The sequence below is a fragment of the Myodes glareolus genome, chromosome 5 (assembly GCF_982192425.1).
Source record: "Myodes glareolus chromosome 5, mMyoGla1.1, whole genome shotgun sequence".
Taxonomy (NCBI): domain Eukaryota; kingdom Metazoa; phylum Chordata; class Mammalia; order Rodentia; family Cricetidae; genus Myodes; species Myodes glareolus.
Genome location: NC_142030.1, coordinates 90970672 through 90977312, shown reverse-complemented (window position 1 = coordinate 90977312; position 6641 = coordinate 90970672). Strand labels below are relative to the sequence as shown.

General features: G+C 45.6%; 1 long non-coding RNA gene and 1 pseudogene across 1 annotated transcript; one reads left to right on the top strand and one right to left on the bottom strand.

The window, feature by feature from the left end:
* The first annotated feature begins 210 nt into the window (after positions 1 to 210).
* LOC146894990 (uncharacterized) lies at positions 211 to 5484 on the top strand. The gene is made up of 2 exons (XR_015001437.2): positions 211 to 1395; positions 4627 to 5484. It is a non-coding gene; the product is annotated as an uncharacterized LOC146894990 (long non-coding RNA).
* A 117-nt stretch (positions 5485 to 5601) lies between these two features.
* Positions 5602 to 6019, bottom strand: LOC125398357 (thioredoxin domain-containing protein 17 pseudogene; annotated as a pseudogene).
* Positions 6020 to 6641: the final 622 nt, after the last annotated feature.

The window sequence follows — 6641 nt, the reverse complement described above, 5'->3', positions numbered from 1 at the left end:
TTGTGCTCTCCCAGAGAACCCTGACTAACACAATGTGTATGAGTGTTTTGCCTGTGTGTGTGTGTGTAAGTATACCATTTATAATGTGTCAGATCTCCTGAAACTGGAGTTACAGATGATGGTGAGCTACCATGTGGGTGCTGGGAATCCAACCCAGACCCTCTGTAAGAGCAACAAGTGCTGTTAATAAGTGCTTGTTATATATATATATTAAGCCAGGCTGGCCTTGAATTAGCTGTGTAGCTGAGAATGACCTTGGGCTCCTGACCCTCTCTCCTCCACCTCCCAAGAACTGGGGTTACAGATGTTTGCCACAACACCTGGCTCATGCTATACCCCTTAATATCACCAGGAAAAGATGGAAAATGATTTGTGGGAAAGCTGGAGGCTTGGTGCATAGGGAGGGTAAACAGCTAATGGGGTGGGCAGTCTTACTGCCGTGGGGTCTCGAACCTGAGCTCACCCTGGCCTCAAACTGCCTGTGTAGCTGACGATGTCGCTGAGATCCTCACCCTGCCTCAGCCTGACAATGCTGACTGTCTTAGTTTGCCTTCTAACACCACCACAACGAAAAGCAGCTTGTGGAGAATAGGTTTATTTGACTTAGGGTTTCACATCACTGCCCATCGCTGAGGGAAGTCAGGGCAGGAACCTGGGGGCAGGTCTGAAACAGAGCCATTAAGAGCACGGAATACCGGCTTGATCTCCACGGCTTGCTCACTTTGATTCTTTCTTTTTCCTTCTCCTCCTCTTCCCCCCTTCTTCTTCCCCCCCCCCCCTCTCTCTCTCTCTCTCTCTCTCTCTCTCTCTGAGACAGGGTTTCTCTGTAGCTTTGGAGCGTGTCCTGCCACCTATTCTGTAGACCAGGCTGGCCTCGGAGATCCGCCTGCCTCTGCCTCCCAAGAGCTGGGGTTAAAAGCATGTGCCACAACTGCCTGGCTCAGTTTGCTTTCTTATACTTTCTTATACTAGGACCACCTTCCCAGGACTTAAGAATTAAAATAGAATTAAAGAATTGAAATAGAATAAATAAATACATCAATAACCAATCAAGACAATGTCTACAGACCTGCCTCCAAGCCATCTGGTGGGGACATTTTCTCAGTTTAGACTCCTCTCTCCAGATGACCCTAGCTTGTGTCAAGTTGACAAAAAACTAAGCAGGTCACTGAGTCACCGTGCCTGGTGATATTTGATATTTCACTGTTTTCTAGATTTTGACCCTCTGAGTCCTGATGACCCTTTGGGAGCATCCCAGCGATGTTCAGGATTAAAGACGTGGCAGGAGAATCCAGGAAGGCTGCAAATTCCTAATGGAGCTCCGACATTCACTGGATCTGCTGAAGGCAAAAACCGAAGGAGTCCAGGAAGAGTTTTCTTAAAAAAGACTCAGAGGTACGTTTTAAAATCTTGAGAGATGACTCAGAAGTTAAGAGTGCTGGCTTCATCCGGGCATGGTGGCACGTGCTCCTAATTCCCCTCACACCCCCGCACACACACCCCCCCTCCCCCCCAGCATTTGGGAGGCAGGGGCAGGCAGATCTTTTCCGAGTTCAAGGCTGGCCTGGTCTACAGAGTGAGTTCCACGACAGTCAGGGCTGTTACACAGAGAAACCCTGTCTCGAAAAAAACCGTGGCTCAAAAAACAAAGAATAGGGGCTGGAGAGATGGCTTAGAGGTTTAGAGCATTGCCTGCTATTCCAAAGGTACTGAGTTCAATTCCCAGTAACCACATGGTGGCTCACAACTATCTGTAATGGGTCTGGTGCCCTCGTTTGGCCTGCAGGAATACACACAGACAGAATATTGTATACATAATAAATAAATAATTTAAAAAAAAAACAAAGAATAATTTTTTAAAAAAAAGGAATGAAAAATAGTACTGGCTTCAGGGTTGATTTCCAGCACCTTTTGAAGCAGTTCAGGACTGTCTGCAACTCCAGATCTGGTGCTCTCTATGGCCTCCGAGGGCACTGCATGCATGCTGTACACAGCTGCCAGCAAAACACATACAACACACACACGCACACACACACAAACACACACAAATCAATTTTACAAAAAAGACAAAAACATTTTTTGAAGACCCTCAGGCTGGGTCAGGCAGCGCTTTTTTTTTCCCCCCCTTAAGATAGAAGCTTGTTCCTAGGCAGAGGCAGAGGCAGCTGATCTCTGAGTTTGAGGTCAACCTGGTCTACAAAGTTCCAGGACAGCCAAGGCTACACAAGAAAACCCTGTCTCAAAAATCAAGCTAACAGGGGGCTGGAGAGATGGCTCAGTGGTTAAGAGCATTGCCTACTCTTCCAAAGGTCCTGAGTTCAATTCCCGGCAACCACGTAACAACCATCTGTAATGAGGTCTGGTGCCCTCTTCTGGCCGGCAGACAGAATATTGTATACGCAATAAATAAATAAATATTTTTAAAAAATCAAACTAACAAACAAAATCTAAACTAAAAGACAAAAATCTCACTTTGTAGTCTGTACTGATCTGGAACTATGTAGATCAGGCTGGCCTCAAGTGAAGAGCTCTCCCCGCCTTTGCCCCCTGAGGACCATGCTCAGCCAGGCTTGCTCCTGTGATGGTTTGGTTTTAGATTTATTTATTTTTAATGTAGTTATTTTTGTTATGTATATGGGTGTTTTGTTTATGTGTGCCTGTACACGTGTGTTCAGTGCCTGAGGAGGCCAGAAGAGGGCACCAGATCCCCCAGAACTGGAGTTACAGATAATTGGAAACTGCCTTGTAGAAACTGGGAATCGAACCCAGGTCTTCTGGAAAAACCCAGTTCTCTTAACCCCTGAACCATCTCTCCAGCCTTGTTTTTGAGACTGTGTAGTGAGGCTTCCTGGCTTGGAACTCACTATGTAGAACAGGCTGGTCTTAAATTCACAGAGATCCGCCTGCCTCTGTCTCCCAAGTGCTGGGATTAAAGACGTGTCCTACCATGTCTGGCCAGTTTTGTCTTTGTTTTAAACAAATTTCGGTAGCCAGGCCTGGCGGTTTGTGCCTGTAATCCCAGCGCTGGGGGGCTGTGGCAGGGAGATTACTGCGACATCAGTCTGGGCTACAGTGTGACCTCCTGTCTCAAAAGCAAATCAAAACAACACCACACACATAGAAAACTTTGTCAGGAGAAAACTACTCCCTCTTTGGCTATCAGATACCAGTTTTGAGAGCAGTTGATGACCCTATTTATTCCCCGTTCTCTCCTTCCCTTCTCATATTACCAATTAAAATTGTAGGCTTATTACCAGTTACAAATTACAGGTTCCTCTGACCTCATCTTGTTAACCCTTTTAGTTGTTTCTTGGCTACTCTCCCATCTGTCGGCAGACTTCTTGAGAGTAGCGCTCACATGGGCTGGAGTCCAGAACTGAGACCTTCTAGTCACTAACTGTGTGTCGAATGTGTCAACGGTCTTAAGGTTACCTCTCACACAGCCCTTCCTGCATTCTGATCAATACAGCAATGTCTGATCAGAAGCAACCAGGCCACAACTGTGGATGGAAATAGAACTTACAGGTCCTTAGGGGAAAGTTACAGTAAAGTCTAACTCATTTGTAGAGTGTAATTATAAGATTCAGTGTGGCTGGGGACACCACATTAATTAATTTGACTGTCACTAATAGGGTTCTTGTTAATTTATGAATTTAAACGTGAGCAAATCAGTGGGGGCTTCACTTTTCTAGAATTAATACAATGTATGAAGAAGAATACCCTAGTGTCACACTGGAGGCTTAGAACTATTGACATTGAATTCCCAGCAGTGCTCCGTCGATCCACCAGATGGCGCTGACTCATTAGGTCCGCGGTTCGGACAGATGCTTACCGATAACCTGATGGCAGTTTGCTCCCTTGGAAGGTCTCCTTCCCTGTGAGCACAAACCCTGCCTTTTTCCAACCCGCCCGCCCATTCAAACCCAACTCCCCGTTCCTGTGGTGTCTACCCGGAAGTGGGGTTGATCCTTATCAGAAATTTATACTGGAACACAAACAAATAAGTCCAGTTCGTTTTTCCTGATACACACAGTAAACGAGTAAGGGGGCTGGGACACTGGTGTGAGTCTGTCTGTGGGCTTGTGTTCCGGAGTTTTCCCAACTAGTGGTTGCCTCCTGAATGCCTTCCATCCATGGGACAGTGGTTCTAAAGGAGGGTGGGGGGGATGTCCCGTTGTTCTCACAAAGAGAATCTGTAAGGCTGATAAGGGGGTTGTACACATGACTGGCCTGCCAGGAGGAAAAACTCTCACGAGCCATTGGACTGCTCCCCAACGCCCCTTCCCCCTCCACCGTGTCAACAACACACAGCCAAGGCCAAGCCGACCTAGGGCTGTTTTTGGTGGATTGGGATTGGCTCCAAAAGAGCCAGAGTCAAATCCGTTGAGATGCTGTCTTGTGTCCTTCCATTTTGTGTCTGCCCGTCGCTCCACCATGTGTTTGCATATGATTTCCCTGAACCTTCAGTGACCCACGCAACTTCCTGCAGAATTACCCCATGCTTTCCTCTCTTGTTCTGCTTAATTTGACTTTAGAAACAGGATGGTACTCTTTTTTGTCTGGGAATTTACATAGGAAGGTTTCTTTTTCTTTTATACTTCTAATTGCCACCTTTCCTTCTCCAAGACAATTTGCAGAGTGACAGCTCAGTTGGCCTGGGGTGTACCTAAAAGGAAGATGCTTTTCAGAGGCAAGTCCTGCTGGGGGACTCCAGAGTGGAAGCAAGTGTGGTATGTGTCTGCGTTTAATCTCCCTGGTAGACCCCGTGAGATGACAGGTTAGTTAAGCCAGTGTCCCATAGAGCGCCTTGGGTCCTTTGAGGAGGTCCTTTGTTTGCTTCCCTTGGTCAGGTTTCATTTTTCCTCTAAAGGTTCCCCTGATGATGATGGCAGCTTTGTTGCCAAAGAGTTCATCACCTTTTTTTTTTTAAAGATTGATTTATTCATTATGTGTACAATGTTATTCCCGCACGCCAGAAGAGGGCACCAGATCTCATTATAGATGGTTGTGAGCTACCATGTGGTTATGGGAATTGAACTCAGGACCTGTGGAAGAGCAGCCAGTGTTCTGAACCTCTGAGCCATCTCTCTAGCCAGAGTTCATCATCTTTATCACAGTATCCTGTACACGCCTCGTGCCAAGTAAACACTACCACAACCCGACCCAGTCTCCAACCTCCAACTTTTGGCAGCTGTTCTGCTTTAATCTTTTTTTTTTTTTTCTTTTCTTCAAGACAGGGTTTCTCTGTCGCTTTGGAGCCTGTCCTGGAGCTAGTTCTTGTAGACCAGGCTGGCCTCGAACTCACAAAGATATGCCTGCCTCTGCCATCTAAGTGCTGGGATTTAAAGGCATGCGCTACCACTGCCCGGCTTTAGTCTTGTTATTAAAAAATTTATTATTGGGGGGAGCGGGAGGAGGGGAGGAAGTGTAAATTTTTGAATGGAAGAATAAAATAAATAAATAAATAAAATTTAAAAGTTATTATTCATTCATTTGTTCATTTATTGACTTTTAATTCTACATTGTTTAGACATACACTGATTTTTAACATGATCATTTACTCTCTATTAATATGAATTCAAGCCAAACATGTGGCTACTTTTATACCAGAGCAAACCAGGAAATCAAGACACAAGTTGCCATCATCACAACATAATCTTCTGAGAAAATCATCCCCAGGAAGTTGGCCTGAAGGGACACAGACTCCACAAGTTTTTGAGACGGTCAATATTTAAGTAGTGGAGGCACTGCAGTTGATTTCAGTTTTTGTCTGAAGTCATTATTGGGGTCTTTCCAATAATATCTCTCTCCCACTTGACAGGAGATGAGCAGTCTTCAGTAACATGCTCCAGCCTCTCCCTAAGGACTGGCTCAGCTCTCATACAGCCTGGATACCATCTTCTCCCCTCAACATCCTCAGAACTGCTGAATTAGATGAAAATGGTCTTGCATGGTATTCCTTCATAGGCTGGTTGAACTCCTTGAAGCTGGACACCCTCACCACCTTGAAGGTGGCCATGGGCCTTCTACATTTATTTTTTCAGTGTGTGTATGCTTTTTGCCTGCATGTTTGTCTGTACACCATGTGTGTACAGTGCCCAAAGAGACCAAAAGGGGGAATTGGATCCTGTGGGACTGGAGGTACAGATGGTTCTGAATTGCCATGTGGGTGCTGAGAACCGAACCTGGATCCTCTGGAAAAGAAGCCAGTGTGCTGAACTTCTGAGCCATTTCTTCAGCCCCTAATTTTTTTAAATTTTGAGACCGATGTGAGTGGAGACCGTGTGCTCGTTTCCCGGCCGCCCAGACCCAGATAATCACACAGAAACTATATTAATTACAATGCTGCTTGGCTGATGATTCAGGCATATTTCTAGCCAGCTCTTTCATGTTTAATTTACCCATTTCATTAATTTGTGTATCACCACGAGGCTGTGACTTATCAGTAAGGTTCTGGTGTCTTTCTCCTTCAGCAACTACATGGCATCTGCCTGACTCTGCCTTCTTTCTCCCTGTACTCAGTTTAGTTTTCCTGCCTACCTATACTCTGCCCTGCCATAGGACAAAGCCACATCTTTACTAACCAATGGTAATCAAACATATTCACAGCGTATAGAGGGAAATCCCACATCAGACAGACT